Here is a 12,354-nt window from a genome sequence, read left to right as displayed (position 1 = left end):
ACTTGCGTGTTGGCTAAACTGTATGCATAAGCTTTTTAGCAAATAAGGTGGTATATAAATGTAATAAAATTACACAAAAATGTACACAAAAAACACAAAAGAGATTTAGGCCGTAGCTAGACCTAAGGTTTATCCCAGGATCATCCCGGGTTCATCCCTGCCTGAGCGCTGGACGCCCTGTGTGGCACTTAGATGAACAGGTTTGACCCCAGGACAATCCTGGGATAAACCTCAGGTCTAGCTGTGGACCCACTTACAAAAAAATCTACAGCTGGCTCTGAGATTTAAAAAGAAGAACACACCCAGGCCACTTTCTGGATGGCAACCCTGCTGCTTCAAATTGCGGTTTCTCTGCACCTTCTACTAGATCAGCCTTCCCCAACGTGGTGGGCATCAGGCGAAAACCTTCAGAAATATGTCCTCTCATTAAGCTCCTGATCATCCATTACGGGTGGATAGGCAGAACCGTAGTGAGAGACACATTCACAATTAAGTTGGCATTTGACAGCTCCGCCTCTTCAAGCATTGCTCAGCTGACGAGTCAAATAATGGGAAAATATTGCCAAATATTCAAAAGGTTTTAAAGCACTAGTTCGTTAGAACAATGAATATAGAGAGAAATATGGTCGTTGTACAGTGGCCAGGGCAAATAACAGATGGCAACTGGACAGTAACCAAATCACGTGAGGTACTGGTTCCTCTCTATTCGGCCCTGGTTAGGCCTCAACTAGAGTATTGCGTCCAGTTCTGGGCTCCACAATTTAAGAAGGATGCAGACAAGCTGGAGTGTGTTCAGAGGAGGGCAACCAGGATGATCAGGGTTCTGGAAACAAAGCCCTATGAAAGGAGACTGAAAGAACTGGGCATGTTTAGCCTGGAGAAGAGAAGATGGAGGCGAGACATGAGAGCACTCTTCAAAGACTTGAAAGGTTGTCACACAGAGGAGGGCCAGGATTTCTTCTTGATCCTCCCAGAGTGCAGGACACGGAATAACAGGCTCAAATTAAAGGAAGCCAGATTCCAGCTCGACATCAGGAAAACTTCTTGACTGTTAGAGCAGTACGACAATGGAATCAGTTACCTAGGGAGGTTGTGGGCTCTCCCACACTAGAGGCCTTCAAGAGGCAGCTGGACAGCCATCTGTCAGGGATACTTTAGGGTGGATTCCTGCATTGAGCAGGGGGTTGGACTCGATGGCCTTGTAGGTCCCTTCCAACTCTGCTATTCTATGATTCTATGATTCTAAGCCAACCAGCATCCCAACGTCAATCAAGGCAGCCAAATGAGTAACAGTACAGGACACGCTCCACTGTAGTGTTTGCTAGTGTCCTTGGGATCATACGATTCAAAAACACAGAATCAGGCTGATTCCTACATGATGGGTCTCATGTGGAAACTACTGGCTGTCCCAAGAGGGATTGGAAAACAGTGAGACCTCCTTCCGTCGACTCTGCCTGGACCAACGGCCACTTGGCTTCTTCCCTCGAAAATGTATTATGTAACAGTGTGAAATAGTTACCAGCTGAATTCGCTTATCAATCTCTTCTCTCCCTGCTCCCTTTCCGTTTTGTATCCTGTGTCTTACATTATCAGCTATTGTTTTAAACGGCAAACTGTGTTCTGTGCTTTGGCAGAAAGGCTTTGTATAAATGTAGTAAATAAATAAAATAAATCCAATGGCATAAACCACTGGCAAACAACTTTCAACTGATCATGTGTGCCAGGAATTTATTTAAGCTTCCAATCATTCTAAATGTGTGATCAATAGCTGCAATGGTTCATCAGGACACAAGATTTGCAAGGCATAAAGATTTTGAGTTTTACTATTATCTCTATTCTTTTTTTCTGGACAGCTTATTATGATTTATGGATTGTAGACGGTTTTGCAGGTAAACTACGATATGGCTACCCCAGGATAAAAGCTATACAGACTGCAGAAGTAAGGATTAATATCAGCAGGAACAGAGCCCATGCAAACATGACAGTAAGCAAGTAATGACGGCTGACCCAGTATGAAAAAGTATTTCAAATTAGCACATTAAATCTTTGGCGGTTATTTGACAGTATCTGGCCATTACAGATAATCTGAGCAATCCAGCACCGTCAAAAGAAAAAGAAAAAGAAAAAAGCCAAGTGAAAAGCAACATACAAACAGGGACAGAAGGTGGTGGCACTATGGAGGTAATCAAAGCAATATACTACACAGAAGTCTTAATTGCAATCAAGAGATGTTTCAGATTCATAGATGTTGACAGGCTGTGCTATAAAATATTCAAATTTGAGTTTCCTCAGGTGCAATCCAGTCTTGAGCTCTTCACTATATTTATTAAAAACACAATCAAGCAAACGTGAACGTACAATCATACACCCAGAAAGTTTTACCATACCTTTGTTTTAATCATACTGCATATGCCAACCCAGATAATTTAGGATAGTTAATTAAGACGGTCATCAGTAGGACTCAGGGAAAAAGCTAACCAATGATACATACACATTTTAAACTGTTTGGATTCAAGTCACTCACTTTCATAAATAATTAGCATGATATACCTTCCAAAAAGGAAACCTTTCCAGAAAACCTGGGTGATTCACAGTTAATAAAAGAGAGAGAGAGAGAGAGAGAGATTTGGAATTTATTAAGAGAATGCATGTACCTCTCAGGAAGATGTGCTCACTCAATCCTTAAGCGCTGCAGTATTTTAGTAGCTCAGTGGCAAAGTGTTACCTGGGGTAATTATCCCAAATGCAGTTTGGCTATGAAATAAAAACAAATAACCCCTCTGAAATTGTTCCAGCGATGATGAGCAGGAGAGAGAAATCAGATCTCTGATTTTTTTAAGCCCTCCTCTCGCTGAAGGTTCACACTTTCCCCACCCGCATCCGCCTGAGCCCCACTGCATACAGGGAGGGGTAATACACCAACTGCAGCGTTGATTCTCCCAGCCTTTATTTTAATTCTATGGGAAGGGAGAAGCATGGAAGGGAAGAGAAGCCTAATCTTTTGCAAGGAATGTAAAAGCTAGCTTTCATCCCCAAAAGTGCATAACTAGGAATGAAAACGTAATCCACATTAAATTATCTTTGCTGCAAATGAGGAGAGTTCTCCTACCGTCTCATTTCTCGTCTAATGAGAAGGAGATTTCACTCCTTATGGTGCCTTTTATTGGAGTGGGGGAAGGTCTGCAGCCTTCTTCCCCATAAACATTTTATGCTTCCTAGTAGGAAACATAAAAAAACTCTACCCAGGTTCATTCAGTACCTCCTATGGAGGTCAGCAACATCAGAACTCAACCCATTCCTTTCTTCCACATAAGAAGAGCTGGCCTCTTTAATTTGCTTTCTGTATTTCAGTTTCCTTATAAATGAAACCTTTGCCTCTGTTATTGTGGGTGAGGGAAAGAGTAGATTACTCGAAATGCTTTTGTTCCGGGGGCCCTCCATGACAGTGGGGAGAAAAAGTGTGTGTGTGTGTGTCGGGGGGGGGGGGTATTTCCACACAATTAACAAGTCCTTAAGGACTTCTTGGAATATAAAATACTACTCCGCTGGATCAGCAGCCAGCCAGCCAGCCGAGAAGCAAGCCCACAAGCTGAACACAGAGGAGGCATAGAAGCAATCCATCACCCCTATCCGGAAGCTTTTCTTTCGAAGAAGCACACAGGGTCCCCTTCACATTCATTCCTTATTGTATCTTCTCATTTTCCTTTCTGTGCGGTGGCGGCGATTTAAAAATCCCCATTTCTCAGTGGGATACATTCACCCTAGTCACTTTCCCCAGCAGATTGAAAAGGTTATCCCTAAACACCTCTCTGTAAGGCTAGGAATCCCTCGCCACCCCCACAAAACACATCTTGTTCATGAAAGCAAAGTCCTCCCCGTGTCCCCCTATTTCAGTGCCACTCTTAAAGATGGCCTAGAAATAATTTTAGATAGAAAAGAGCCTGCACATTAAGGGGTGGGCAGGCAGTGGAGTGGCAAAAGAAAAGGAAGAAACCAGCCCCACCCACCCCAGATTTCTTTTTTTCATGATGGGGAAGAGGTAGAAGCTCAAGAGGGCTAAAAAAAAATTAAGCCTACAGCAGTCAACACTTAAAATAAAATAAAAAAAATCTTATTACGCTTATTATGTCTTAATTAGGTATTAATCTGGCAGAAAGGATATACACAGTGTTAAATAAAGTAACTAGCATTACTGTTGTTTTTAAATGGATACCGTTGTGTTTATACTATTGTTTTTATGTTTCTGATGGTTTTTAAATTTTGTATACTTTTTAATGTTCACTGTTTTTAACTTTTGTAATCCGCCCAGAGAACTTCGGCTATGGGGCGGTATATAAATGTAATAAATAATAATAATAATATCAACAACAACCGAATAAAAGGAAGGACTTCTTCACACAGTGCAGAGTTAAAATATGGAATTCACTACCACAAGATATGGTGATGGCCGGCCAATTTGGATAGCTTTAAAAGGGGGTTGGATAAACTCCTGCAAGAGGAGGAGAAGGTCATCAATGGCTACTAGCCAGGATGGTTGTGTGATATTATTAATTATTACTATTTATTACATTTATATACCACCCAATAGCCGAAGCTCTCTGGGCAGTTTACAAAAGTTAAAAACAGTGAACATTAAAAACAAATATACAAAATTTAAAACCATAAAAAGCATATCTCCAGTATCCGAGGCAGTAAGCCTGTGTGCACCAGTTGCTGGGGAACATGGGCGGGAGGGTGCTGTTGCACCATGTCCTGCTTGTTCATCCCTGGCCGATGGCTGGTGGGCCCCTGTGTGAGCAGAGTGCTGGACTAGATGGACTCTTGGTCTGATCCAGCATCAGGGTTCCTCTTGTGTTACTATTATTTCATAGTACATCTAGGGGTGAGCATATTACCCCAACATTAAAATCACTCCACTGGCTGCCAATTAGTTTCCAGGCAAAGTACAAAGTGTTGGTCATTACCTTTAAAGCCCTAAATGGTTTGGGTCTGGGTTACCTGCGGGATCCCCCCCCATACAATCCGCCCCACACACTCAGGTCCTCTGGGGAGAACTTACTTCAGTCAGCTAAAACTAGGCTGACATCAGTTTCCCAGAGGACCTTTTCTTCTGTCGCCCCTGGATTGTGGAACGGCCTGCCGGAGGAGATTCGTAAAATTAACTCTCTGTGTGATTTTAAGGCAGCTTTAAAGACTAGCCTTTTCCGGCAGGCCTATCCAGATCAATGTAAAATCAAGAATTTTTAAGATGTATTGATTCCTGTTCTAATGTTGTTCCCCCCCTCGATCCAAAGGGAGAGGCGAGTAAGAAATAAATTTTTTATTATTATTATTATTATTATTATTATTATTATTATTATTATCGTACCCAATGCAGGGGACACCTAGTAAAGCAGGAGGAGGGGAGAGAGAGAGAGAGGTAGGGAGGGAAGACAAATTCCTGGAGGCAAAGGCTATCAATCACTACTAGCCCTGATGGTTGTGTGCTATCTCCAGTCTTCGAGGCAGTAAGCCTGTCCACACCCGTTGCTGGGGAACATGGGTGGGAGGGTGCTGTTGCACCATGTCCTGCTTCATCCCTGGCTGATGGCTAGATGGCCACTGTGTGAACAGAGTGCTGGACTTAACGGACCCTCGGTCCGATCCAGCATCAGGGCTCTTCTTGTGTTACCCATATTTCTTCGATTGTAAGATGCCATCAATTGTAAGACGCACACTAATTTCAGTACCACCAACGGGGGGGAAAAAACCTAAGACACACCCGCGATTCTAAGACGCACCCCATTTTTAGAGAAGTTTATATGGGGAAAAAAGTGTGTCTTAGAATCGAAGAAATAGGGTACTATTATTTCATAGTACATCTATCTACTACATCGTATCCAATGCAGGGGACCCCTAGAAAACCAGGAGGGGGGGAGAGAGAGAGAGAGAGGGAGGCAGAACGACAAATTCCTGGAGGAAAAGGCTATCAATGACTACTAGCCCTGATGGTTGTGTGCTACCCTATTTCTTCGATTCTAAGACACACTTTTTTCCCCATATAAGCATCTCTAAAAATGGGGTGCGTCTTAGAATCGCGGGTGTGTCTTAGGGTCTTTTTTTTCTGTTGGTGGTACTAAAATTAGTGTGCGTCTTACAATCAATGGCGTCTTACAATTGAAGAAATACGGTATCTCCAGTACTTGAGGCAGTAAGCCTGTCCGCACCCGTTGCTGGGGAACATGGGTGGGAGGGTGCTGTTGCACCATGTCCTGCTTCATCCCTGGCTGATGGCTAGATGGCCCCTGTGTGAACAGGGTGCTGGACTTAACGGACCCTCGGTCCGATCCAGCATCAGCGTTCTTCTTGTGTTACTATTATTTCATAGTACATCTATCTACTACATATGCTTTTTATGTAGATATGCTTTTTATACACATGCTTTTTATCTGCTACATATGCTACATTGTGCTTTTTATACTGTATTTTGTAATTGTGCTTTTAACATGTGTGTTGTTTTATTATGGTTTTAACTTTTGTGAACCACCCAGAGAGCTTCGGCTATTGGGCGGTATAAAAATGTAATGAATAAATAAATAAATAAATAAAATACATCGCACCCAATGCAGGGGACACCTAGTAAAGCAGGAAGGGGGGGGAAGAGAGAGAGAGAGGGAGAGAGAGAGGGAGAGAGAGAGGGAGAAAGACAAAGAAAGAAGCCCCCCACGCTTTCCTGGGGAGGGGGGAGAAGACAGTCTCCCCACCCCCACCCCAATGTATGCAAACACATCCCCCCCCTTTACAAAGATGTGCATTGGAAATAAGCAGCTGTGAGTAATTAGTAGAATAGCAGGATAACAACAATAATGAATGAATGAATGAATGAATGAATAGTGAAATATCCCCCAGCCCCTTCATTAGGCATTTATTTTATTGATCTGGCTGTTCAACCCCACCCCACCCCACTTAAACCAGGACGGGGTCTTTGTTGCATGCATGTTTGTATGCACGTGCCGGGGGTGGGGAGTCCCAGGAAATAGGGGGGTGCGCGAACAGAGTAGGGGGGCGCCACTGAAGCCCACCCACTCACCCCACGCCTGTCAGAAGGGGGAGGGGCTTAAAGGCCCCTCCCCTTTTATTGTCAGGAGCGGGGAAGGGCGCGAGCAGGTCCTCTCCCCCCCCTCCCCATTCCAAAGGCTGTGGCCAAGCAGAATTTATCTTCCCCCCCCCATAAAAAGGGGGCACGTGACCAACCTCACACCCACCCACCCCACACACACTCTTTTGAAGGAATTAAAAGCTCCTTTATTATGGGGGTGGGTGGGAAGAAGAAGGGGCTGGGGAGAAGAAGGGGGCTGTAATTCCGCACACACACCTGCCCCGGCTGTTGTTTACCTGGCTCTGGGTTCGAGTCCTCCTCCTCCTCCTCCTCCTCCTCCTCCACTCCCCTCAGCCGGACCGAGAGAGCGACCCTCCGGCCGCCTCAGCCGCCGCCACCGCCGCGGCTTCTCCGCCCCTCACGCCCCGCCCCTCTGAGCGAAGGGTGGGTGGGGGCATAAAAAATAAAATTAGCCAATCAAATCGCCGCCGCCGCCTGGTTGCTAGGTAGGAAAGAGAAAAAGAGCTCCCGAGGGGCCGCTGCCGCCGCCGCCGCTAGGCAACGGTTTCCATGGCGATCGGGATCAACTCGCAGGTGGCGCTGGAGGAGGGCAGGAGACGACTAGGCCGCTGCCGGGGCTCTGGGTGGGAAGAGCGGAGGGGGCAGCCGGGCCTGTCGCTCGGAGGACTCAAGGAAGCAGGAGGTGAGCGCTCGCGCGGAGGCCCAAAGCCCCCAGCCCCACCCCGAAAAGCAAGAGATACCGACCTGGACCCGCTCTCTGCCCAACCTGGCGCCCTGCAGGTGTGTTGGACTACAACTCCCATCATCCCCCGGCCAGCCCTGGATTAACCTTTAAGGCAATATAAGCAACGTGCTTAGGGCACCGAAGGAAGTGGGGGCACCGGTACCATAGCTGCAGCCATCTAAATTTTTGCATTTGCATTTCCCCACCACCACCACCTTATAAAAGTTTTATTAAAATTTTAGGGTGTTTTTATTATATTTATTTAATACTAAATAGTATCAAGCAATATAAGCCAATTACTTACTTATAACTACAGGGGGGGGATACATATTTTCATCACTGTTTTATGCACTTTTTAATTAGGGTGACCCTATGAAAAGGAGGACAGGGCTCCTGTATCTTTAACAGTTGCATAGAAAGGGGAATTTCAGCAGGTGTCATTTGTATATATGGGGAACCTGGTGAAATTCCCTCTACATCACAACAGTTAAAGCTGCAGGAGCCCTGCCCTCTTTTGCATCTGGTCAATCTAGTATAGCTCCTGCAGCTTTAACTGTGATGATGAAGAGGGAATTTCACCAGGTTCTCCATATATACAAATGACACCTGCTGAAATTCCCTTTTCTATGCAACTGTTAAAGATACAGGAGCCCTGTCCTCCTTTTCATAGGGTCACCCAAAAATTTTAATAAAACTGTTATAAGGGAGGGGGGGATGCAAATGCAAAAAATTTAGATGGCTGCAACTATGGTACCGGTACTCTGTGGTGCCCTAAGCACGTGCTTATATTGCTTAAAGGTTAATTAGTGTGACCCTATGAAAAAGAGGACAGGGCTCCTGTATCTTTAACAATTGCATAGAAAAGGGAATTTCAGCAGGTGTCATTTGTATATATGGGGAACCTGGTGAAATTCCCTCTTCATCACCACAGTTAAAGCTGCAGGAGCTATACTAGAGCGACCAGATTTAAAAGAGGGCAGGGCACCTGCAGCTTTAACTGTTGCGATGAAGAGGGAATTTCACCAGGTTCCCCATATATACAAATGACACCTGCTGAAATTCCCTTTTCTTTGCAACTGTTAAAGATACAGGAGCCCTGTCCACCTTCTCATATGGCTAAGCAATGGAAGGGCCAAGGGGACGCCATTATGGGGCTGTGCTTAGGGCCCCAGCTGGCCCCAGCCGTAGCTGGCTTTGAAGGAGAGGATGATGTGAGAACACTTCATCCTCCACATTGGGAAGGCCGGCAAAGGCTTAGATCCATCAGTGTGCAAGTAGAAGTGTTCTCACTTCATCCACCTTCTCATATGGTCACCCTGGTTGTACTGAAAAGGGAATTTCAGCAGGTGTCATTTGTATATATGGGGAACCTGGTGAAATTTCCTCTTCTTCCTCTTCTTCACCACAGTTAAAGCTGCAGGAGCTTTGCCCGCTTTTAAATCTGGTCACTCTAGTATAGCTCCTGCACTTTAACTGTGGTGAAGAAGTTAAGCAATGGCTAAGCAATGGAAGGGCCAAGGGGACGCCATTATGGGGCTGTGCTTAGGGCCCCAGCTGGCCCCAGCCGTAGCTGGCTTTGAAGGAGAGGATGATGTGAGAACACTTCTACTTGCACACTGATGGATCTAAGCCTTTGCCGGCCTTCCCAGTGTGGAGCTCCTCCAGCATGCCTCAGCCAGGCTGGTTGTAGGATGCGGGAATTGTATTCCCAACACATCTGGAGAGCACCAGGTTGGGGAAGGCTGATCTACACGGCTCGGGTTCAGGTTATCTGAAAGACCGTATTCTCCCTTATGAGCCTGCCCATGCTTTGAGATCTTCTGGCGAAGCCCTTCTTTCAGTCCCACCATCTTCCCAGGCACGACTGGAGGGAACGTGGGAGAAGAGGGCCTTCTCGGTGGCTGCTCCAGTGTTTCGGAACTCGCTTCCTAGGGAAGCTAGACTGGCTCCCTCTTTGATGTGCTTTTGGAAGCAGGCAAAAACTTCTTTGTTCCGGCAGGCCTTTGGCGAATACTCTGGGCTCCATCTATGCTAAGGACTTTTAAAATTGTCATGTATTTTAAATGTTTAATGTTTTAATATTGTAATATATTTGATATATCTTTAACTTTTGTATATTTCTTTTCAGAGGTTTTAAAATATATATGTTTTAAATTTTGTAAGGCCGCCTTGAGGCCCAGTATTGGGCAAAAGGCGGGATACAAATAAATAGAATAATAATAATAATCTGTTGGACTACAACTTCTATTAGCCCCAGTCAGCATGGCCAGTGGTTATGCATGCTGTGAGTTGTAGTCCAAAGGATCTGGAGGCAGCCAGGTTGTGGGGAGGCTGGCTGAAACAGCACATAGTTAAACTATGGGATTTGATTCACTTCCACAAAACATGGTGATTGGGTAGTGTTAAAAGGGGGTTAGACAATTTCAAGGAGGAGAAGGCTACCAATGTAAAAGTTAAAATTAAGTGTTAAAATACTGAGAGAATAAAAAGGTCTTCAGCTGGCGACAAAAAGAGTACAGTGTAGGCGCCAGGCGGACCTCTCTGGGGAACTCATTCCACAGCCGGGGTGCCACAGCGGAGAAGGCCCTCCTCCTTGTAGCCACCTGCCTCACTTCCTTTGGCAGGGGCTCACGGAGAAGGGCCCCTGTAGATGATCTTAAGGTCCAGGCAGGTACATACGGGAGGAGGCGTTCCTTCAAATAACCAGGCTTTGAATGTCAATACCAGCACTTTGAATCGGGCCTGGACCTGGACTGGCAGCCAATGAAGCTGGAAAAGGACTGGTGTGATGTGGTCTCGTCGGCCAGTCCCTGTTAGTAACCGTGCTGCCCTGTTTTGTACCAGTTGAAGTTTCCGGACCGTTTCCAAAGGCAGCTCCACGTATAACGCATTGCAGTCATCCAAACGAGAGGTTATCAGAGCATGGATAACTGTGGCTAGGTTATCTCTGTCCAGATAAGGGCGCAGTTGGTATATCAGCCTAAACTGATAAAAGGTGCTCTGCAACATCAGGGTCTTCATCCGAGGAGTCATCTTGACCGAGTCTGGATCAATCCATGACAACAATCAACATTTAGAATCCCGTCAGTTCAAATGCAGCATTCCCCCCGCCCCGCCCCGCCCCCCGCAGAAGAATTATTCAGCACCATCCAGTCATTGTCAACATGTGGATTATGGTCACTGGGTTAAATGTGTGCGTGTTAAAACTTTTGCCAAACAATGCTTTGTTGAATTTATTCCTAGTAATATTGACACAAACCATTAATAAAACAGGTCTGCCTTTGCCGGTGGCCAAAGCTTAACATTTTTGCGGGGTTAAATCCAGATTACAGCAATCCAGGAAATCAGTCTAATGCCCTTAGTTAATATGATATGAGCATTACAGTACATTAATCTTTCTTAAACATTATCAAATTACGTCTCTGAACTAACAGCTGGTCCAGCCTCCCATTGAAATCTTGCCTTTCCACAGGATTTAGTGGGAGTAGGGCCAGACAGACTTTAAATCAAAACCTTTTGCCATAGTTCAGTGATGCCACTAAAAAAATATTGTGTTAACCCTATTCTTCCACCCTCAGATTTAGTAGTGGGATAGCCTGCTTATGGGTGGAGGGGGGGCAAGCAAGTGCCCCAAAGATTCCTCAGCAAAGGATACGCTGTGCCGACAATGCTGTAGCTCCTCTGACCTCATCCTGTGGCACAATCATCATCTGTAGTGTAGATGACATTTGCTGACAGACTTGAGTAATCACATCCATTTAGATCAGCAGGCCCAACTCAGTCATACCATTAACTCATGATTTTTAATAGTTCTTAGAATCATAGAATCATAGAATAGCAGAGTTGGAAGGAGCCTACAAGGCCATGGAGTCCAACCCCCTGCTCAATGCAGGAATCCACCCTAAAGCATCCCTGACAGAGGGTTGTCCAGCTGCCTCTTGAAGGCCTCTAGTGTGGGAGAGCCCACAACCTCACCAGGCAACTGATTCCATTGTCGTACTGCTCTAACAGTTTTTCCTGATGTCCAGCTGGAATCTGGCTTCCTTTAACTTGAGCCCGTTATTCCGTGCCCTGCACTCTGGGAGGATCGAGAAGAGATCCTGGCCCTCCTCTGTGTGACAACCTTTTAAGTATTTGAAGAGTGCGATCACGTCTTCCCTCAATCTTCTCTTCTCCAGGCTAAACATGCCCAGTTCTTTCAGTCTCTCTTCATAGGGCTTTGTTTCCAGACCCCTGATCATCCTGGTTGCCCTCCTCTGAACATACTTGTAACAATATTCTTGGCAGTCATGGGGATTAACTTATTTGAACATTCAAAAATTGAAGAAATGGCTGACTTGTAGCATTTGCAACAATGCCTCAAACATTCAAGAAGCAGCTGGACAACCATCTGTCAGGGATGCTTTAGGGTGGATTCCTGCATTGAGCAGGGGGTTGGACTCGATGGCCTTGTAGGCCTCTTCCAACTCTGCTATTCTATGATTATTTCTGACTCTTGAATCTAATTAACTGTGGCATCTCCTGCAGAAAC

At 45.4% G+C, this 12,354-nt stretch overlaps 1 protein-coding gene across 1 annotated transcript in view; it reads right to left on the bottom strand.

Annotated features, from left to right (window-relative positions):
- Positions 1-2,671, bottom strand: part of FZD3 (frizzled class receptor 3) — a 44,396-nt gene extending 41,725 nt beyond the window's left edge. The window contains exon 1 of the mRNA XM_063123735.1: positions 2,655-2,671. The gene's annotated coding sequence lies outside the window, so the exon portion shown is untranslated. The remainder of the gene's footprint in view (positions 1-2,654) is intronic.
- Between the last annotated feature and the right edge of the window lie 9,683 nt (positions 2,672-12,354).

This window comes from Elgaria multicarinata, chromosome 4 (assembly GCF_023053635.1).
Source record: "Elgaria multicarinata webbii isolate HBS135686 ecotype San Diego chromosome 4, rElgMul1.1.pri, whole genome shotgun sequence".
NCBI classification, from domain to species: domain Eukaryota; kingdom Metazoa; phylum Chordata; class Lepidosauria; order Squamata; family Anguidae; genus Elgaria; species Elgaria multicarinata.
Note: the sequence above shows the minus strand (reverse complement) of the source record. Positions and strands in the feature narration are given on the sequence as shown.